The sequence below is a fragment of the Plecotus auritus genome, assembly GCF_963455305.1.
Source record: "Plecotus auritus genome assembly, chromosome: 8".
NCBI classification, from domain to species: domain Eukaryota; kingdom Metazoa; phylum Chordata; class Mammalia; order Chiroptera; family Vespertilionidae; genus Plecotus; species Plecotus auritus.
Genome location: NC_137782.1, coordinates 169,293,704 through 169,318,008, shown reverse-complemented (window position 1 = coordinate 169,318,008; position 24,305 = coordinate 169,293,704).

Sequence of the window (24,305 nt, the reverse complement as noted above, 5' to 3'; positions counted from 1 at the left end):
TCTACACTAAAGAGGAATCGGAGGCATCCAAGGATGATATAACTTCCCAAAAGTTACACAGTTACACATGGAAAGAAATAATTAATATAAATATTACACATATGGTTAATAGCAGAATTACCTTGACTGGGCTAATGAACTTTTATAAGACGGGGATGAAACACCTACATTCTTTAAGGTTCAAATAAAGGGAGACATGAAAAGCAGCTGCAACGGTGCCTGACACATGGAGGCATGATGTGTGCACATTGCCTGCTCCCTCCTTTCGAATAAACCCAGGCAGAATGATAGCCTGCAGTGGCAGTCATCAAACATGTTATTCCTGGTAGAGGTCCTGGCAGTCCTGTAAAAGGAGCAGAGAAGAAGCCAAAGAAAATCAGAACAGTAACTTAATGGTGCAGGGAGAGGAAGAGAGCCTCCAAGCATCAGCTCCTGAAGCTGCCTCCAGCTCCTGCACATACCGCCTCCTTCACCCCCAGGGCCTCCCCTCCCCATGGCGAAGGTAACCTGGCTGCCAGCACCACATCTGAATGAGCTTCCTCTCTGAGTCCTTTGCCAGTTATCAAATTACTGCCTATCAGCTCCAAATTCATCTTCATTGTCTCTCTTGTGAAACTATGGAGAGAGATGTTTTCTCTTGCTAGCTAGCATAATGTTGAGCTTGGTCGATGCTGCAGGAAGAAGGGGTTTTCTGCCCAGCCAGTATGGTTCAGTGGTTGAGCATCAACCTATGAACCAGGAGGTCTGGGTTTGATTCCCGGTCAGGGTATATGCCTGGGTTGCGGGCTTGATCCCCAGTAGGGGGCATGCAGGAGGCAACCGGACAATGATTCTCTCTCATCATCCATGTTTCTATCTCTCTCTGCCTCTCCCTCTTTCTCTCTCTCTCATATATATATATTTCTCTTCCTGGTTCTAGTGTGCTCCCTCTACAGACTACAGACTACTGCATCCTGCCTCGTTCTTGCGCTCCTGCAATATTCACATTTCCCCAGTGCCTGGTATTTGCAGAGCATGGATTCTTTGAGAACATGCACAACTTTTCCAGCACCTGACTCCTCCAGTGCACCAGCAGCCAGCAGTACTCAGCTGACAGCTGCTTTCTGTGGTATGAACCACAGACACTTCTCTGCCACCCTGTGAGCCATGACAATAAACTCCAACAAGGACTGGATCTCAACTCCGGGGCTGTGGGTGAGAGGCTGTTCCTTGGGCCCCCTATTTCAGTCCTAAGGCTAGTGGTTGCTGCTTCTATCTGTTATTTCTGCATTCTTTTGAGTTCTCTTTACTTCCTATTAGCTAATTCCTCATTAATTCAATCTCTTTTTATAGCTTCTAATTCTTTATATTAAATTTTCCATGTTGAAACTCCTGTAGCTCCTGTTTTGCAATGGGACACTGACTGATGGAGGGTCTTCTTATTGCCTTCCCATAGATAGTGTTAAAAGAGGCTTTGGGACCAAATCCTAGGCCAGTAGCAAAGACTTTAGGCTCAAAGCAAAGACACAAAGCAAGTTAATCCAAGACATTACTGGAAGTTTCTATGACTCCTTTAGTCCACTGACATTCCATCTTCTTGAAGAGAAGGAGTAAATTGAGTTCTGTTTCTCAGGATGATTAAAATATTCTTTGCCCAATTTATATTTCAACACCAACTCAGCTTGATTTGCCTACTTGTTAGAAGGGAGAAGGTTCATCTTACAGACCAGGAAACTTTCTAAACAAAAACTTAGTGGCCTAAGGGTATTAAAGCATCCTCTGTGGGCTCGAGAATTCCAGCTGGCTGCGTCTTTTGGCCATTGAGAAAATCTGGCTTTGCATTTCAGTAAAATGTTGAAATTAAATTACTTTTAGCTAAGCTTGAAGTTGGAAAATTTTATCATACAGAGTGAGTAAATCATTGTAAAATGTTCTAAGTACCTCCTAGTTTTCATTTCTATGGCACTGAAATAATCCATATAGGTTTTCCTGGCTCTTGCAGAAGTGAATATGCCAATGTACTCTGATTAAATCATTGGAAAATGTAAGAAAAATTCCTCCTTTTGGAAATAGTTTCATTGGGTCAGGTTCTCATCATAAGAAATCTATAGGGATTTCATATTTAGAAAAGCAAAACAAAAATTAAAAAAATTGCTTTTCTCTCTTTAGGTTTGCAAGTACATCATCCTATGTGATCTCAAGGAATGATTGATTACATTGAAAATATATATGATTTTTCAGATAAAAACTTGAGAGGGTTAGATGGGACAAGGACTTAGATTTTTGTTTCTAAATATGCATATCAATGTAAAATATTGAGTCATTGTTGGAGGGAAGTGTATGTTGGTAACTTAATTAGGGCAACTAACATTTTTTCTATTTTATTGAATTTATTGGGGTGACATTGGTTCACAAAACCATGCAGGTTTCAAGTGTACAAACTCAACAAAACATCATCTGCACACTGCATAGTGCGCCCAGGGCAATTGACATTTGATGATGATCTTTTCTCTTTAAATTGAAAGATTGGAGTATAATTTAAACTTTGGAAAGTTAGAATACCAGCTCTCTTTCATTAAGTGACTTGTTTCTCTCCAAAATATTTTTAATTAGCAAATTTCCAAAGTTTATCATATAACATTGTAGGCTTTTCCCTGTACCTATCATGTTCTCTCAATGCAAGATTGTCTGCTTTGGAAATAAAAAAAAAAAAAAAAGACCCTTTCAAGCCACATAACCACTAATAAGAATATTTTTAAACAATATAAAGCCATCACAGCCTAAATTTCAGGGAAAGGGTTTTTTTAGTGCAGCGACATGGCACTAAAAACCTCATAAAGACCTAGAAAATAGCAGCATCCAACACGTTATGAAGTTATTAAGAAAATGTTAGATTATATTGAATTTTTTTTGCTTATGAGGGAACAAACATGTGTAAGACATTTTAAAAAATTATTTCTCTCTTTTTTTTAACCCTCACCACTAGGACATGTTTAGAGAGAGGAAGGGAGAGAGAGAGAGAAGAGAAAGAGAGGAGAGACAAACATTTATTGGTTGCCTTCCATACATGCACTGACCGGGGATCAAACGAGCCACCTTTTGGTGCACAAGATCATGCACAACCAACTGAGCCACTCCTACCAGGCTGAAATAATATACGTATTTAAAGTGGAGTGCTTAAAAAGATAAATTTTCACCTACTCAGCCCTTGTTTTTTAGCTTCTTTTACAGTTACCTTGTCCCCTTTGGTTAGCACACAATTGTCTAGTCTATACTAGAAAAAAATTAGCAAATTTTCTCTCTTTCTATCTCTTTTTTTAAAGGAGCATTCCCAGTTCATCATTTAAGAAAACCTAACACATGTTTTTATTTCCAGTCAAAAAATATTCATATTTCAAGACGTATTGACTTTTCGAATGTAGCTTTGAGCCCTTCTTGAAACAGTCACTGCCTGGAAGCCTGAAGAAATGTTAATGCAACTTCCAAATGGGTTTCACCCGGCTGGGGAGTAGCTTTGGCACCAGGAGAATTTGGCTCAGCCGGTCTCAGCACCGTCCCAGCTCAGGAAGTCGACCAGCGTGGAAAGAAGAAACATCTGACAATGTAAATTATTAGTTCAGTTGCAACTCGATGTGTTACATGTGTAGAAATGCATAAACACGTTTGTTCAAAGGATTTATCATGAGCTGCCACCTTGGACAGTGTAAAATCTTAGATAACTTTACATAAACACATGAGTCACCTTTTATAAAATATCGTTTTCCATGTATGCAAGCTATTGATGAATGTGGAGTCTAGGACATTTTCTCCTTGGCTGTTGTAAAGTTTTCTGCAAATGATAAGAAAGAACATCTTTAAGGGAAATAATCTCAAGAGGATAACTTGTCACCGAGGGGAGGGAAGCCAAGGGTCCCAACACCGCTCACTCCCATGTCCTAATGCAAACGCATTTGCCAAAAAGCTTTCACTGTCTGAGGTGAGTCATGGGTCTTGAAAGCTGCCTCCAGTTTAGGAAAAGAGGCACAGTTTCTTCCTGATGTCTTCTGAGTCTGACACGGCAAAGTGGCTGGTGTCTCCAGAATGTCCCTCTGTACATCTTAATCCAGGTGACTCCTCTTTCTGTCTCTGTCAAAACAAGCGATTAGCTACAAGCATTAGTAGAATAAAGAATGATGAGAAAATCCTGTTGTTTTTCAAAATCTTTATAATATGGCCTATTCTGGAACTAAAGACCATCCAATAAACACCCCCCCAAACACTGATATCAAGTGCAGCTTTAACCAAAAGCAGCCCTGCCCCCATCCTAACCCCTGCTCCCTTCCACTAAATTGTATACGTAAAAATGGTGGGATAGTAAGTTTTATGTTACATAATTTTATCACAACAGATAAAATAGAATGAATATAAAACTCTGCATGTATATGGTACCATTTGTATAAAATGCATGTATATGTATAACATTTTAGAAAAAAAATAGCAATTCCATATTACTGACTTGTAGGAAAAGCTATGATATATTGTCAAGCGAAAAAAGTAATTTGCTAACTAATATGTATAGTATAATTATATTTTAATAAAAGGCAACCAGGAATACTTTAATATACCTGTAAACATGAGGGTGGTAGAGAAATGATTTATGTTGCATTTGTATATAGTGTCACTTGTTTCAACAACCATAAATTACTATCATAATTTTAAAAACTAAATAAAGAAAATGTGAAAAAAATTTTAAGACCACATTATATAGGAAAAGTTATAAAGCACTGTCTTTCATATCCAGTGAATGTATTTTCCCAGTTTGAATTATGCCTTTTGTGAGATGGTATTATTATTTTAAATTACTTATATCATGTTACTTACTACATATTATATTACTACATGTAATATGTTATATACATGCATACACACATATGCATAGTATAAACTATTTCTATATTATTGATGATATTCAGTTTTTTGTTTCTTTAAAGTGGAATAAGAAATTGAAGATATTTATGCAACAACTTAAGTGAAGAACTCTGTGGTTAATACTCTTATGGTTGGCTTATTGTAGTTATAACCCAAATTTGTGCTCATTTTTTTCAATATTCATGCCTTTTGGTAGTACTATCAAACTGACAACAGGCCTAGACCATATAATTTGCTTTGGTCCATAAGTAGCAAACAACTCAAGAAATTCAGTTTAAGTCACTTTATTAGAAAGTACCACAAAACTGCTACAACAAACAATCCCAAAATCTCAGTGGCTTCAGATAATAGCAGTATTTTGTTTGCTGGTGTGTAATAGTCTAATGCTCATTGACTATAGTTTCTGTTTCATGAAATCATTTTGGGACCCAGATATCTTCCATCCTATGTAACTTTCACCATCCACACTTGGCCTCTAAAATCCTCATGGAACAAAGAAGTGAGACAGAAGATTTTGCAAAGCTCTTAAGTATCTAGAAGTGACACTTCTGTTCACATCCAGTAGTCTGAAACTAGTATTACGGCCTAATCTTGTCTACATTAGAGCCAGGAAATATGATTTGTGTGTGTGCCCAGAAGGAGAAACATGATTGGTGACCATCTACCCAGTATCCATCACAACCTTTAAGTCCACCTTTTCATTCTAAAACCTGAGTATATCAAATGTGTGTTCAACTCTAATGGAGAATTAAAACAAAAGATTGAAGTCAGTAGTGAAGAATTGGTTCTTACAGAAGTTAAGTGGCCTGCAGATATAGATACAGCCAAAAAGTCAGCCTATTTCCCTCTCTTCAATATGGAGCATTAAGAAATTTGAACATATCGATGGCCTTCTCTGGAGTTCAGATTCCTTTTTTATCCTGGAAATAAGGAATTAATCAATTTCCAATTTTAAAGAGAGATCGGCAAATTGTTCTAGGAATGTTCCAGGATGATGTTGGTGACTGAGAAAGGACTGAGACAGGACCTCAGTTTGGCTCTGTGACCTTCCAGATCACTTTCTCACATATTTACTGACACCCTGGGCAAAAATTCAATATTCTAGTTTATTAAGAACAGATTTTTTCCTTTCTGTACATATTTCTTTCCAACTTCAAAGCCATAAAGAAAGAGACTTGTAAGCGTTATATAGATATAAACATGTTCTTAATTTCATTCATTCAGCATTCACACAGTTGTTTTTTTTCCAGTGATTCTGTTGAATTTATGGGCCTTTTATTGAGAATCTACTTTGTGACAGCTCTATATTCAGAAATGGGGGTACAGATAAATTAGCTGTCAATATGCCTTTGAAGAAATTAGAGTCTAACCCATCTAGTCATTCATTTAACAAAGATTTAATGAGCTTCTACTTATGAATCAGGCATTGCTCTTGTGAAACTGGGCAGAGGAGACAGTTAAGCAAATAGATACATCAATCACAGTGGAGAATGAAAAGTGCTATAAAGGAAAAAAAAATGCAAAAAGTGATGCAAAGCTGATGGGATTAGGGGAAGGATCTCATTGTTACTTGAATTAAAAGAGGAAGAGACCCATGCTATGTTCTATAGCCAGAGGGACCCTTCTATAAAAAGACAATTTCTGAATGGTCTGGGCAAGTTCAAGAATAGAAAGGAGGCCAGGGAGGCTGAATAATCGTGGCTGAGTGAAGCTGGGCAAGATGGATGTTTCAGGGGAAGGGATTCTCCCCCGGCCAATCATTGCTCCCCATCCTCTCAGCCCACTTCCCCATGGGCACCTGAATGCTCATGGCTCAAGCTGGGTAAGCATTTTACAGACACTATTACATTGCTAGGTCTGTGTGATGGTGAATTTTATGCATCAACTTGACCGGGCTACATACAGGATGCCCAGATAGTTGGTGAGACAAATTATTTGTGGATATCTGTAACAATATTTCAGGAAGAGATTAGCATTTGAATCAGTAGACTGAGTCAAGAAGACAGCTCTCACCAATGCTAGTGGGTATCATTCAATCTGCTGAAGGCCAGAGCACAACTAAAAGTGAAGGAAAAGTTAAATTACTCCCCTGCTTCAGCTAAGACATCAATCTTCCCCATCCTCAGACATCACTGCTCCTGGTTCTCAGGCTTTCAGACTCAGGGCAGGGCTTACACCACTGGCCTCTCCCCCTATTCCTCCATTCTCAGGCCTTCAGACTTGCACGAAAATACATACACCGTTGGCTTTTCTGGTTTTCCTGCTTGCAGACAGCAGATCATGGACTTAGCCTTCAAAGCCAAATGAGCTAATTTATATCAGAAATCTCTTATCCGTCCATCCATCCATCCATCCATCCATCCATCCATCCATCCATCCATCTATATATCCATTCATCTATCTATCTACTATTGGTTCTGTTTCTCTGGAGAACTCTGACTAATATAGGCTTCCATAACAAAGACTGGGTGGCTTAAACAACCGAAATTTATTTTCTCATAGTTCTTGAGGAGGCTAGAAGTCTGAGACCAAGGTGTCAGCAAGTTTGATTTTTTTCTGAGGCCTCTCTCCTTGCAGAGGGCCACCCTCTTCCAGTGTCCTCACATGGTCATTCCACTGTCTGTGTTTTCTATGTCCTAATTTCCTCTTATAAGGACACCAATCATACTGCATTACAGAACACCACTATGGCCTCATTTCACTTTAATTACATAGTTAAAAGCTCTATCTCTAAATATAGTCATATTTTGAGGTACTGGTTGTTAGGACTTCAAGATAAGAATTCTATCACACACTTTAAATAAAATGTGCATATTAAGAGCAGTAGGATCATTTTCTATTATGTGTAACATTTAGGCAAGGGCTATGTCATTAGGCATCATAGGCTATGGGACAAGTATGGGTTTTAAGAGAAATGAGAAACCATTGAAAGTTTGTCATGGCATGATTTTTCAAAATGAGTGATTCTGGTTGCTGTGTAGTGAATGAATTGTCTGACTACATCAAGAAATGTAGGTGACTTGGATTAGGATAATAACAGAGGAGATGGCAAGAAATGTTCAGATTCAGGATCTATTTTGAGGGAGAACAAGCAGAATTAGCTGATGGATTAGATGTAGAAATTAGGAGGAAAAGGACTGAAGAAGGACACAAATGGCCAAGCCACTGTGTGGAGGTGATGGATCCAGCATGGGCCATTTTTCTAGCTATATGACCTACAGGAAGTAACTTAATCTCTCTGGGTCTCTATTTTCTCAATTGCAAGAGCTAATATTTTCTTCATAAATTAGTGTAAGGATCAAATTGCATAAGGCCTGCCAAATGCCTTCCAGAGTGCTTGGCACACCGTAAATAGTCAGTGGATGTTATTGTCAGATGTTGGGTCTACCAAGATGCGTAGGAAGCAGCTGGGCAGTATCTGATTAAAAGACTAAATAACTTGTCTGGCCAGTGTTGCCCACTGGGTTGAGCATCAAGAGGTTGCCAGTTCCATTCCCCATCAAGGCACATGCCAGGTTGCAGATTTGATCCCCAGTTGGGGGCATGCAAGAAGCTGCCTATCAATGTTTCTCTCTCATCATTGATGTTTCCCTCTCTTTCTCCCTCTCTCTTCCTCACTCTGAACTCCATAAAAACATATTTTTAAAGATGGTCAAATGACAGAAATTGATGAGGGGTGCTCTCCTCTGGTTAGAAAAAAAAAAATCCATGTAGACTATGATGACTATCATGAGAAGACCTCTCTTGGTAGGGTAAATATTGGGGTGAATGTTGGGGTGAATGTGGAAAACTTGAGCAAGACCTCAGTTCACTAAGAAATAAGAAGCTCTAAATTTTTAACTGGCTTGCTTGAGGTCAGGAAGAACTAGTTTGCCCTACATTAGATAATCCCAACTCTGCTATGTTCTTGCAGACCTTGATCTTGGGAAATAAGCTCGCTATACTGCAGTTGGCTTACGGATAAAGTGAAGATTATACTAGTTAGTCTGTAACCTGGAGACAGGTAGTCAATTAAAAACAATTGCGGTCATTAAGTTTGTAAATTTTAAGGTTACTTCAAAAGATTAAAACAGTAATAAATTAGGGTTTATAAAGTAAATCATACTTAAAAAATTTATTCATTTCTTAGAGCATTGCTAATTTATTTACATTTTTGAAAGATATTAAAACAGCCCAGAGGAAGATCACCTATTAATGCCCCCAAAATATCACATCATTACATCTGACGGAATCTATCTGTAATTTTAACTATTGTATAATTATCTAGTCGCCTGGAAACCATTATTTAAAATCACATCATATTCGTCACAAATAGCTTAGAAAATATGACAATGAAGTAATCGAATAAGGATCCACAACTCTGAAAGAATTAAACTTTACATACCACACACATCAACCAGCCAATTACTTTGTTTCTTTGTCCCTTCAACAAATGATTCGATATTCGCTTCTCTCACAACTCTCAGAAGGATCTATGAGCCTTAGTCTACTGTTACCAAATGCTAACCCGTGCCTGGTCCCCTTTTCCTCACCTGGTGAGAGGATCAGCTTCTGAAGGCAGCACTGTGGCTTCAAAATGCCAAGTCCACAGCGGGGGTCTCCCTCCATTCAATTCCCCTTGGTCCCAGGCCAAGTGTGAGCTGGAGCTTCTGGGCACCAGGGTGAGGCAGAAACATGTAATCTGAACCAGACTGGAGGTCAAGTCTTATTTTCCTCTGACTGCATACTTGCTGCTCCCTTGGAAACTGCAGCAGGGAGGGTTCTCTCCCTCACCTAATCATTGCCCCCCACCCCTCTTAGCCCAGGTCCCCATGGAGACCTGAATGCTCCTGGCTGAAGCTGGAAAAACATTTTTCACACCTTAAATAAAATGTGCAGATTGAAGGTGGAAGGATTACTTTCCATTACAATATGAAACATTCTGGCCTTTTTCCCAGGGTGTATAATAGCCTTTGGAAGAGACTTGCCTCCCACCCCACCCCAAGTATAGTCCTAGAAATCATCTAGAAATGAACTGGGAAGTCCGAACTACAGGTTTGCTGGAGAGGGAGAGCCCATGCTGATAGGAAGGTCCTGTTATGGCGTGGGCAAAGATGACAACGATTACGAAGAGCTGTTCATGTATACAAGATTTATCCATGCCCTCGTCCCCACTCTCAGAGCCTCACAGGGTATATATGTTAACTGAAGTTAAACTTTAGGATCCTGGAGATGGCAAAGACAGCTAAATGCAACAATGAAAAAGGTCTTCATCCACTGATCCTATCCCTTTAATTATCTTTGATCCCAGTTAAATGTAATTCCCCTATAGACTAACTGCTGTAATAAACAGCCCAAATCCCTGTGGATTCACACTATAAATGTTTATTTCTTGCTCACACATGGTGAGATGGTTGTGTTATAGACACCCTTTCACAACACGGTTTAGGGACCCAGCATCCTTTCATCTTCCAGGGCCTTGGAGTCTTCTACTAGATCCTCTTCATTCTGTCTGGAAACCAACCTGCCTGAGGGACTGTGTAGGGGACTGTAGGAGCCGGGCATGGCAGTGTAGTGTGCACCTTACCACACCAACACACCATTGACCAGAACTCCATCACATGACCCATCAACTTCTGAACAGCTTGTAAAACTTGCTGTACTGCCTGCCCAGGAAGGAGAGGGGACTCATAGATATTGGTGAGCATATTCTCTGCTGCATCTCACAAAAAATAAAAGTATTACTTTGGGTTGTTATCAGTGAGGATAAAGGGTTTGGAAGGAAGGAGCCTCTGGACCTACGGAGAGAGAAGGAAATGCTGGTAGAGGACTTCCTCATGTTTCCTTTTCTGTTCTCTGTCATATACAGAACATGTTATCATGCATTGTAACTGTAGGGTAATAATGTTCTATATATTTACCCACCTACACCCCCTCAATATTGTTCCAACTTGAGGGTAGAGACGGTCCTACTATATGTTGACTCTTCAGCATCTACCATGGGACCTGAGTTATAATAGCTCCTATATTAATGTTCTATGCTGAGTAACAAATGATAACAAACTTAGTGACTTAGAACAATGCCCATTGTTATTTCTCAATTTCTGTGGGTTAAGTTAAAATATGGCTTAACTGGAATCTCTGTTTGGGGTCTTACCAGGCTGCATTCTCACCAGAAGGGTCAATGGGAGAAGAATCTGCTTCCAAACTCACTCATGTTATTGTTGGCTAAATTCATCTCTGATGGTTGGAGGACTGGTGTGTGAGCCAGGAATCACTCTCAGCTCTGAGAGGCCATCTGCAGTTCCTTGGCATGTGGCCTCCTCCGTAGACCCTCTCAGGATGCTGTATGTCAGTTTACTTCTCTAATTGCAGTAAGGGAGAACATTTCCAGGGTCAGCCTTTTAACAAGAAGAACTCATATTATATGACATAATCATGTCATTGGCACCTTTACCATAGTCTGCTGGTGAGAAGCAAGTAACAGATCCCACCCATGCTCAAGAGGAGAACATTACATAAGGCTGTGGATAGCAAGAGGCAAGAATCATGGAAGCCTCTGTAACATCTGTTCTCCATAGGAGCTGGTTTCCAATTGGATGAGTAGATGGATAAATAAGGAGGAAAGAGCTACAGAGAAAGAGGTTGGCAGGGAAGCAACATATACTTTGCTCTGAGTCTTATTCTTATCTCTTATAAAATGAGAATCATGGTACTCATAGGATTATCAGGCAATTTACCATGAAAAATGTAGATAAAATACTTAGTAAAATGCTGGGAGAAGGTGTCCAACAAGTCTTCCTTGTTTCTATTTGTGATTTTTTCACTTGCCCTCATAAATGCTGGGGCACAGTTGCCTCCTCTTTTAGTGAGTAATTGAGCTCCAGAGGGTATTCTGTAGGTCATTGTCAACTAGAAAACCCACATACTGGGCAATGATGATGTGACTTGTACACATGCTCTACATAAAATAAGAACTTGTAAAAATAAACTGAAGGCAAAAGATAAGGGACTCCCCTCCTTTTGCTTAATCATGGACTTCAGGGCAAAGAACGCATTATCTTCTTGGTCACCTGGTTGGAGATATTTTGGATGTTCAGAATAAAAGTATTAGCCACTTAAAATGTTGTATGAATTAATCAGAGATTAGACTTTCATGTATTATTTTCTTATTACTGTCTTTGTAGCTGGTTGTATCTTCAGGAAGAAAACATGGGGTTCTTTTTTTGAGTCATTGTTAATAAAACACAAATTTGTTTAACAACAACCCTAGCTCCATGAAAGTTACTGAGAATTTCTAACTTTTTCTCAAATCAAGAAATACAAGTTTATTTGTCTGATTAATTTGCCTAAATAGGAATAGTTACTATAGTTACTATTGGGGAGCAGATAGGAGAAAAGAACAAATTAGGATTAAGTCACCACTTGGACTGATAACCAGGCTGGCTGAGGATGCTCTGGGCTCTCATCTATGAATTTCTCCCTATCTAGCTCTTTTCTGAGCTTCTCTTCCTCACACTCAGAAATTCCTGCTTTCCTCAACCCTCTTCCTTGCCGTCTAGCACACCCAGGGAAATAAAAGGGAATAGTAAAAAAAATAACCATTCAGTCTGAGATTCCTTCCTTCTTCTTCTCTCAAAATGAGGTGTCTGAATGTTCAGAAAATGTAGCCAATCCTCTGAATGGACTCTCCTAGGGGTTTATTGTTTCTAATGAGGCCACTATAAACATTTCTGGAGGTGTTCTGACTGCAATCAGAATACTTTAACTCTCTTCAGTTAAAAATATACATGTAGGCATAACCTTGCCTTGAATTCTAAAAGCCTACTCCCTCTGGGAACTAGTGTGGATAATCCTTGGGGCTTCAGGGGTAGAAGATATGCACACGTTTGAGGGAGTGCCCCTTAATTTTGTGCCCTATATTTCTCACTTACCTCACCCTCGTCCTAGCCCTCCAGAAGGGCAGGAAGCTCCTTACTAGTTCCTTGGGTTGTCATAACAAGTCATCACATTGGTGGCTAAAACAAAAGAAATGCACTGTCTTCATTCTGGAGGCCTTAAGTTCAAAACCAAGATTTAGCAGGGCCAGGCTTCCTTCAAAGGTTCTCGGAGATAATCCTTTCTGGTTTCTTCTAGCTTCTAGGTGGTTCTGGTGACCCAAGGTGTTCCTTGGTTTGTGACAATGTAAGTCCAAACTCTGCTTCTGTCTTCACATGACCTTCTCTGTCTCTTCTTATTATAAGTACACTTGTTTTTGGATTTAGGGTCCACCCAGATGACTCAGGATGATATCAACTTGGGGTTCTTAATTTAATCACATCTGTTAGACCCTTTTTATAAATAAAATTATGTTTGTAAGTTAAGGGTGAACATATTTTGGGGGAAGTCACTGTTCAACTACAGATTGGAATCAAAAGGTGGAAATCCAGGCCCTAGACAGGTAGCTCAGTTGATTAGAGCCTCGTCCCAAAATGCCAATATGTTGTGAGTTCGATCCCCAGTCAGGGCACATACAATAATCAACCCAGAATGAATAAATAAATGGAATAATAAATCTTTCTCCCTCTCTCAAATCAATAAATAAAAATTAGAAAAAAATTGAAATCCAAAAATCTAAACCATGAGATAATATCTTTAGAGGTATTGGCTTGACAAACGTTACACAAGAATGAAAATGGCAGAGATGAAATCTACATGGTTCTGTCTCACACCTCCCCCTAAAAAAGAGCAAAACTAACAAAAACATGTTCACCTCTCTCTATCAAAGAACTTCCAATCCATTTGGAAAGACTAAGATGATAAAGCAGAATGTTTGGTTCAGGGCAGTGAATGTTAATAAAGGCACACAGCATCAGTTTTAAGAATAGGGTGGCTGATGGAGTTCAAATAACTCAATCCAGGATTCAAGGAGCACCAGCCCATCAATCCTTTGGTACGATGTTTACTTTATTTTTTTTAAAAAATATGTTTTTATTGATTTTAGAGAGAAGAAGGGAAAAGGATAGAGAGATGGGAACATTGGTGAGAGAGAACCATTGATTGGCTGCCTCCCACAAGCTCCCTACTGGAGATCAAGCCCACAACCCAGGCATGTGCCCTGACTGGGAATCCAGCCGGTGACCTCCTGGTTTATGGGTCAATGCTCAACCACTGAGCCACATTGGCCGGGTATATATATATTTTAAATGTTGTTACTTAAGAAAAAAGAGGAGGATTCAACTGAAGGCGAATTTATTACATAAAAGTACATTTTATGTGGCAAAACATATTCCAAATGGCCGAAGTTAGTGAAGTGATGAAGTAACAAAAAATGTTTCAAGTCACTCTAAAATCAATTTCAACTGGCAGTTCCATATTTAATTTTTTGAGGAAATGTCATTCTGTTTTCCATAATGGTTGCACCAGTCTGCATTCCCATCAGCAATGTACTAGGATTCCCTTTTCTCCACATCCTTGCTAGCACTTGTCATTTGTTGCTTTGTTGATGGTAGCCATTCTGACAGGTGTGAGGTGATACCTCATTGCCGTTTTACTTTGCATCTCTCAAATGATCAGTGACTGACCTTTTTTTTCATATACCTCTTGGCCATCTGTATGTCTGTTTTGAAAAGTGTCTATTTAGGTCCTTCAACCATTTTTAAATTAGATTGTTTGTCTTCCTTTTGTTAAGTTGTATAAGCTTCTTATATATTTTGGATATTAAACCTTTATCAGATGTATCATTGCCAAATATGTTCTCCCATACAGTGGGCATCTTTTTCATTTTGTTGATGGTTTCTTTTGCAGTGCAGAAGCTTTTTATTTGATGTTGTCCCATTTATTTATTTTCTCCTTAGTTTCCTTTGCCCTAGGACAAGTGGTCGGCAAACTGCAGCTCTGTTCACTAATGAGTTTGCCGACCACTGGATAGGGGCTTAAGCACAAGGAACAACAACAGCCTGTAATGATTGGAATCGAGAGTCTAGCCAGTGGTTGGCAAACTCATTAGTCAACAGAGCGGCAAACGGCGGCTCGCGAGCCACAGCTGCAGTTTGCCAACCACTAACCTAGGAGATGTATCTGTAAACTTATTGCTGTGAGAGATGTCTGAGATTTTGCTGCCTATGGTTTCTTCTTTTTATGGTTTCACAACTTACGTTTAAATCTTTTATCCATTTTGAGTTTATTCCTGTGTATGGTGAAGGTGGGCTAGAAAAGGTCGGAGGGAAAGGGAAACATATGTAATACTTACAATAATAAAGATTTTAAAAATAAAATCAACCTCAATAACTCATCATCAAATACATATTTTAACTCTTCCCATTCTTAGAAGCCCAGCTCAGGTTCCCCTCTTCTATAAAACTCTTCCAAACCACCTGAATCCAGAGGTCACACAATTCTGAGGTCATCTAGCTTCCCAAGAATATGTTGGCATTTCTATACCACTTTCTTCTTGCCTCTCCTGTCTCAGTAAGAGGCACCGCTGACCATTTCTACAGCAAGTTCAAGTTCTGCAGGCCTTCTGCCTTAACACATTGCGGACCAGTAGTTTTATTGCTAGCTTTACCCAGTGGTCAGATAAGTTTCTATTGAATGAGTACAAAAAATGTTCTACATAAATGTTAAAGGCATGCTTTAAAATTAAATGCCCATTGCATTTTGAAGTTATTACATGTTCTTACAAGCTAATATCTTTTTAAAGTATGATACTTTGTAAAACACTGTAATTTGAAGCAAGAATTCTCGTGATCCGTCAACATATCCTGAATCTGTCCACTTCACTCTTAGCATCTAGTCTAGAACAGCATGATTTCTTGCACAAAGTATTGTGATACCCTTGTAATTGGTCTTCTCCTCTCCCCCTCTCCCTCTACCATCACTATATGCAGAGAAGTAATTACGATCTTTTGAAACATCAATTTTGTCATTGCCATGCTTAACTCCCTTCAATGACTATCTGTTGTGCGTGACATAAAATGGCAGCTCCCTATCCTGTATTAAATGACTGTAATATGACTTTGCCCTACATACCTCTCCGAAACAATCATCCATCCCTCTCCACCTTGCAATCTAAGCCCAAGCGAGTGACTTTCTTGAACAAACTGGTCCCTGCTGTTGGACTTTTGCACGTGTTTTTCCTGCCTAGAGCACTCTCCCATTTGTCTTTGCAGGTATACCTGAACAGTCTCAGCTCCAGCATCTCTTCCATAGTGACACCTTCCCTGACCACTCCATTTAAATTACTTCATCTTCATTCATCCTGTCATTTACCCTCCATGATAACACTCTGCTCTGTTTTCCTCATTGCTCTGAACAACTACAATAATTTTCATTTATTGTGACTTCATTTCTTGTTTATAAATTTCATGAGAACTGGGACCTTACCTGTGATTTCACCATTATAGGTCGATGTATAGATTAGTAGTCCCAAACATATAGTAGATGCTCAACAAATGTTTGCTCAATGCCTGGAGAATGAATGCAATGTCATCTATTATTCTCAATTGCTTGACTACATTAATTGTCTTTTAATAACGTAAGCTTGATGAGAGAAGGCAATATTTTATTTTTCTCTCCACACAACACAAATAAGTGCATATTTAGCATTTTTGGAAAAGGGAACAAGGAATGGTGTTCTAGGATTTCTGCTGAATGCCCTTTGGGTCTCTCTAAAGTTTTAAAGACTCTATCCCTGGTCTATTGTTCCTTGCTGTTTACTCAATGAGATAAGGCAGTTTCTTGTGGATGGTTGCTCGTTCTCCTTCAGTGAACTCAGATTGGGCTAACCTCTAAGAAATGAGTGAGAACGAGTCTCCATCTTCCTTCTGTCTCTCTGGTCCCTGGTTCTGCCTCTACTTATAAGTCTCTTTCTTATTGAAGAGAAATCCATCTCACAAGTAGCTTCCAAGCTCTTATCTATAGAAATAAGAAACAAGCAAAAAATGCAATGGCAATGACGATTATCTGGAAGAGCATACTGTGCCTTACTGAGAGACACCAGACCAGAGCGCTTCAATCTTGACCTTCGAAAACATTGCCAAGTTTCTTTAATGGCCATCATCAGTACATTTCATGGTACTTTGGATTCTGTCTACTAATGACCAGAAAGAGGTCCTCTCCATATCTCTTTTTGCTGTCACTACATCCCTGGAACCACCAAGATTTGTGAGCCATGTACCCCAGGAGACTGTGTTGGGGTAGCCTGGGTCAGGCAAACCCTGCTCTCTGTATGAAGTAATTCTATCTGTTTGTGCTCAGGTTTTAAATTTGATGTTCATTCATCATGGCTACAGTTCCCTTAGACATTCCAGAGCCGATCTATCCCCCCTTTTCCCCTGAGCAACAATCCACATAGACCCCCAAATAAGTTATTTATTCCTCGAATGACTTGATCTGGCATCACCCAGCCTTCTATAACCTCCTGTGTATGAAAGAGAAAAATGAATGACTTGGGCGACATCAAAGTGTTGTTTTACTTTCCATATAGTCATTAACTTTAAATGTTCCCAAACTAATAGTCCAAGACATTGTAAAGGGGTAATAAGTTCAAAGGAACATGAAACATAAAGCAGAACTCCAGAGTCATTTGAAAGTATTTTCTCTAAATGTGTGCAAGCTTTCAAGGCTGCTAGGCGAAAGAACCTGGATCGGCATTTTGGCTGGTGCTGAAAAGAAATTTCCCCAGGTGGAGTGTGTAAGCAAGTCGCCAGGCCAACCTCTTTGAGAGTAGAAGCATGTCTTTAGAGGATCTGCTCTTTCCAGAGAATGCTGCCCTGAGCTGGCTCCCTCCTCCCTCAATTAAAGGCCAATTTGTCTCTTTCTTGAAACCTCTCTTGCCTTGCTTGGATCTGGGTGCTCCAGGTCACTTAGGGAAGGCTGGTCTACTACTCTACAAAATAGGATGCCTCTATCGCAGAGAAAATTACAAACAGATTAAGTTACATAAACTGAATATCCAAGTTCCCATTATAAAATCTGGAGTCACTGAGTGAAATAGAGTGAGGAGGAGGAGGTAGAGCTCCATATGTAGCTCTGAGACATCAGAGCTAACGGGCTGCTTTTGTGTGTGTGTGGAGGGGCCGGGGGAGGCGGGGGTGTGGACAAAGCCCATCCTTTCAGAAAGCCACCAGAGGATGGAGTTTTCCATGACCAAGTGTGCCATGAAGCTGTGCATGGAGATGAAGTGCTTCTGCTATGCTCACACCTTCAGATACTCACAGATTCGCATCACACTGGACAACTGTGGATTTTGCATTCTAGTCTCACCTCCTGGCAGAGATTTTCAACCTAAACAGAGCATAGCTTACTTGTATTTAAAATAAAATGCAATGAAATGTGTATCTTTCCTTACACATTTTCTTCTCTTCCATTGCATACAGACTTTTTATAAGCCTCCAATCCAAGAAACCAACTACATCTTATTCCAGTTATTTTTCACTTAACATGATGCCACAGGCATTTAAATCCTGCTATGTAATTTTCATGAGTTGTTTTAATGACTAGTTAAGGTTCCATTGAATGTATGTCCTAGAGTTATCTTGATGATCCATTTATAACTGGATATTTACACTGTTTTAAAACTTTTCACTATGAATGATAACTCAGAGATCAACATTTGTAGCATGAATACTTTTCCTCTTTCAAAGGGAAGTATGGCATTAGGATAGAACCATTATAATGGGATTATCAGGTTGGAGCATATAACTCTTTTTAGGGCTTTTGATAGGGATGTGTATGTTGTCTTGCAGAATATTTGTTCAGGTCTAGTATTTACCTGGTGTTGTTTAGGCACCATCACACTGCACCCACACCTACATTGGTAGAGAGGAAAATATTAGGCATCCCAGAAACATCAAACTGTATCGGGCACAGACCACAACCCCAAATTATGACACATTAAATTCAGCCAAATTGAAAATTATGTGCAGATACAACCTCATATGGATCTTGCTTTTATTGCTTTTTTATCATCATTTTCTTTCTTCAAAATATATTATAAAATGATAAGACGACTAATATTTTGGAGTAATTCTTTCTGATTACTGTTCTGTGCACATATTTTGGGAACAAAATTAGAATCAAACAAAACACGCTGGATTTCAATCTTCTGTTTTTCACTAAATACTATACTAGACACGGCATGCACATAATAAACATCTTTTTCACAATATCAATGCTAATGACTATTTAAATTTATAATATGACTATATCAAATATCCTATGGTTAGTCATGCAACTCAATTCTTTATTTATCACAAGTAATGTTACAGCGATACTTAACATTCCAGTAGATATATTTTAGGACAAAACTGTGATAATATCCTAAAGATAATTTTGAAGATAGGACTTCTGGATTAAAGTGGAAGCACATTTCTAAGGCTTGTGATGAATATTCACAAACTACCTTCCAGAAACACTGCCATGCGAGAGTGAATGAATTATCTATTTTCTAGATGCTTACCAAGAAGGCACAGCATCATTTCAAAAACAATCATTTAAATCTTGATGGAAATACATGATATACCTTGACTTTAATTTGCACTTTTGATCATTAATGAATTTCACCATCTGTTTTCTTATATTTATTTTAATATAATTTGTATGTTTTATATGTGTACTCATGTCCTTTGCCAAGCTATTGTGAGCACTTGGTATCCAAATTAATGTGAGTATCGGGACACCCGAATACCTACAAAAAGGCTCCTCATATTTTGGCCCTGAACCCTCTCAGCTGCTCTGTGATTCTCCTCTTACTTATTTCATTGAGTTACTGCTGGGTTTGAGATCGAGGAGGAAGAAAATTCTGAACTTATACTGTGGAGTGGCACAAAGTACCTATGAAGAAAGTGTCAAGAGATGATACCTGAAAATAAACTTGTGTTAGATCATATAAGGCCTTGAATACCAGACATTTTAGATGTTGTTCCGTCAGCAATAGGGAGCCATTGAGGAGTCTTGAATGGGAGAAAAATGAGAAAAGATGTTCTTCAGAAAGTATCCAGCAGGTGGCGCCAACGTAACATGTCTTCTGCCTGGGAGTTTCTCCCAGTAGCTTGAGCTTTGCAGTTGGTCAAGTCCACGTGTGAAAAGGTCCCTTTTCTGAAGCATTCAGACCAGAATGGTGTAGATCATTCTAGTGGACCCGACTGGGATGATTTTTCTAGAAGCTGAAAGAACTTTTACATAGTAGCTCTGTCCTTCTTCATGTTATTAATTCCCTCCCCCTCACCCCAAGCCTTTTTTCCATTCATCTGTATCTTTTTTCGTTCATGCCTGCCTCCTGGAGGACCTGGCACTTGGATGCAAAGGCTTTGCTCAGGGCTGGCAGCCAGTGCCAGGGTCTATAGATCCTGGAATAAGACCCGTGTTTCCTGAGCTCCGGTTCAGGGGCCTCATATACATTAGGCTATTTCTTCCAACACACAGGGCTGCTTCTGACAAATGATGGTTGGCCTATTTAACGAAGACTAGAGGAGTAGCTTTCAAATCTGCAGTTGTGAAAATGTCAGTGCGGGAGGAAAGCGCTACCCTGAGCGAGTCACTGAATTACGGCCCATTTCTTCATTATTACCAGTGATAACTGCATAGGATTAGAGCCTCATTTTCTTCCCTTAAATTCTTCCTGCAGTTAAATGGTAATGATAGAATACCGATGAGCGGGCATCTTGAGATATAGGAGAAAATTCAAAAAGATCTCCATTATTCTGAGAGGTGTTTAAAAATTTTTATCATTATTTTTTTTTGTCAATGGATTCAATTTCTTGGAAACATCTCCACTTATATGAAACAAACAAAACGATTCAGTGCAAAGCGGGAGAGTCCAAGGGTTTTCCACGGCAGCCTCTCAGGCTCCCTCTGAGAGGCAGCGAGGCACATGTTTGTAGTTGGGGATCTGGCAGCAAGGAGCTGGAGTGCTGATGGTCAAGATGTTCTGGTTCAGGAGTTAGAAAATAAATAATTCCTCCGAGGAAGGATTCTTCAGCTCCGGGCAGCTGATACGGCAATAAAATAAATAGGCGGTAAAACACACTTCCTGTTTTGAGAGTTCACATTTCATATTGGCCAAGCGCATCTCTTAAATTCAATCTCGGGCTTCCATAAATAAACCTGGCACCTTTTTAAACACTTTCCCATCTGCTTCAGAATGAGGAGTGCATTACTGAATGCACCTCGGGGAGTCCCCGGAACGGGGAAGGCTGCTTGTGAGGAGCACACCACTGCAGTGGGCCTTGGCCCCGAGAAGCCATCAGGAGGTTGTTGGAGCTCAAACGTTTGTAACAAGACTCTGACGGTGTCTCCCCACCCACTCCGCTTCAACTTTGTTATCACGGTCAGAGCGCTGCGCCGGGAGGAGCCGGGAGGATCTACATGGTCAGGGGCAGGCATGGTTGCAGGATTCTTTTCTGTGGTACCTGGCCTAGTCCTCACCCAGCTCCTGACGCCTTGTTCCAACACGGGAATCCAGCGTCTTAGGATGGATGGAGAAGTCTATGGTCCTCCTTCATGAGAGCCCAGAGGAAGAGGCCTCGTGCACAGACTACAGGAGAATTCAGGGGCCTCCTCGGGTCTCCAGGGATCAACTCTGGGTTCACCGACTTGGTGGTGAAAATCACTGGGACCATGTCACAGACAGATGATCCAAATCCTAGTTTTGCTTTAACTGTGTCATATTTACAAGCAGGGAGATCATTGAATCCCCAGAGCATTGTAACTGCATTGAAATCATGTTGCACCATGCTGGCGTCAATGAAACAATCCAAAATAGTAGCTATATTTATTGTTTAATTTTGCCAGATAATCTTTTTTTCTTTTTGCGAATCAAGGGCTGGTTCAGGTGGCCAGGAGAGGAAGTTATCATTCTACATCTACATTTGCCATTGGAGGCAATTGTTAAATATTGCATGCTTCGCTAAATGTTTTCTCGGCATCGTCCAATCCAACCCTTGCAGTCAACATCAAAGGAGATTTTTATATTTCTATCTTACAGGTGGACAGAATATTAGGAGTACTACCAGCTGTTATCACACCTAAAATGCCATTGGTGGTAAGGCCTGCCACTCTCTCACATACCATCACCAAAGGGTATAAAAATCTCTGATGATGGCAACTATAAGACTCTACCATTGCCAGCATTTCCGATACTTTAAACTACAGGGGAAATGTGCCTTTAAAACCCCTGAAACATAATAGGGCAATTGCACGACCTCACACATAGTTAGTGGCAGGGCCAGAATTTTAATGCAGGGACCTCTGATGACGCTCAAGTTGGTCTCTAAGTCAGTGCAGATTTGCTGGTGTCAGCCACTCTCCAAACCCAGCACCAGGCTCCCTGCAGCTCTGCCCTCCTCTGGCAGCCCCGCTCGCTGCTCTGGAGCGGCCTTGACCGTCTCCCACCTTGCAGGACAGCTCGCCCCACGCCTCTCTGAGCTCCTTGAACCCAGAAAGCCAGACAGCATCACGCCTGACTCATGAGCAACCCTGGCGGGGCCTTTCAGAGGCGAGGAGAAGGCGGGGAGGAAGCTGCTGAGTGCTTCATTGGTGCTGACTGGCCTCCCTGAAGGATGGTGAGTCTCCAGCAAATGCTTCCATTATCGCAACACTGTTATCAGCTTGCGGCCTGCAATTAGATGGGATGTGATTGAGTTGGTTTTTGGCGCCCTAGGCTCCCTTATCTGCTGGCGGACATAAGCCTGTCTTTCTCCCTGAGTATCTGGAGCTGCGAACGCGCTCAAATTCGATTTGACTCCTAGCGGTCGGCTCAGCTTGAGGTTTTCTTCTTTGACTTTTGTTCTTCTATAAAAACAGTGGCTTCAGCTCCCTCGTGGCTTCTTAAAAATGGTGCCATGGGACTCAGGACTTCAGCTGCTGGTTCCAAAGTAAGATGTTTCAGGACAAAGAAACATCATGGAAAGCTTTATTACTACGAAGGGCGCTCATGACCGAAGCGAAGTAAGTTGTACACTGGCATTTTCTCAAACTCTTATGCATTTTACTAAAATTGAAAAGTGCGTATGAAATGATACTTCCTCACAGAGGAAATATGACTAGGTTACATCTAACTTGCTGCGCTCCCCACTGGTCAGCACCATCACCTTGGCAGATCGGTTCTCCTCGCTGAGCCTCAGTTTCCCCCTCAGGGAGTTTAACTCTTTCCAATCCTTCTCGGCCCTGACATTCTGATGCTCAGACATCTCTCTCTCCCCTTATTAGTTTGGACACCATTATTATTGATTGTATTTTTTTTTCTCTGTCGTCATAAACCAAAATTCCCCGGGAGCCACAGTATTCTTACACCTTGCACGGTGTCGCTGGAATTTTGAAACAGCCCGAAGTCTTTTCTCAGGCGGTGTGCGCTAGGACTTGCTCCAGAAAACCTGTCTCTGTGCTTTCCCCAGATGACCAAGGAGCTGCCTTCCATGCTTATCATCGCCTTGGCCAAGTGTCCTGACCCAGCAGCTTGCAAGAGACTGCAGGTTGGTTCCTCATCGTAGTTCTGCAGACCCGCTGGACCTCAGGGGCACTGGGACATCTTTCCAGGTGCTTCATGCAATGAAGACCCGGTGCCAATGCTCATCGTTCCTCTGCGATCCCGCCTGCCACGCCTCGCACACAACTCTAACCCAGTGCGTGTGGTCCTTCATTTTACACAGTGGTTTCCCCAAATAGGCTGCCGGCTGCTGGCAGGTCTAGCATGTGCCTGACGCATCTGTATCCATAGGCTTCGATGCCATGCCTTGCACTGTGATGCAGGAATTCAGGGAGGGCGTAGACGTGAGATTTTCTTTGTGGGCAAGGAGGGGAAGGGCTTCCTCAGGTATCAGAGGGCCACTGCTGTGGGGAGAAGGAAGGAGGTCTCTACCCTATCGTTTCACGTTCTCCTGCCTCTCATTAGTTCCTGAGAGAGAGAGAGCGTGTGTGTGTGTGTGTGTGTGTGTGTGTGTGTGTGGTTTACCTGGCAGCCTTGCCAGCAGGGTTCTATGAGTTCATGTGGGTTATTGCTCTAGAATTCATTATCCTACATGGGGTTGATGTTGCAGCTCAGTATTTACAAAGTATTGAACTCAAACCGCCCTGGACGGAAGTATCATTCACTTCGAGAAGTTGCAGCCAAGGTTCCTTATTTTATAGCCCGTAGATCCTACTTGGCCTCCCTCCATTTACTTCTGGATCGATGCTCCAATTCTCCCACCATCTCTCTCTCTCTGACCTCTGAGCTTGCCTTGTTCAGTTTTCTCCCTTAGATTTTCTCTGAGGATAAGGAACCTCCTCATTTTATTATCCCAGTAGTCCCCCCACATCCCCGGGGGATACGTTCTAAGACCTCCAATGGCTGTCTAAAACCTTGTATAGTACTGATCCCTGTATATACTATATTTTTTTCCTACATATACTTACATAGGATGAAGTTTCATTTATAAACTAGACCCTGTAAGAGATTAAAAACAGTAACTAATAATAAA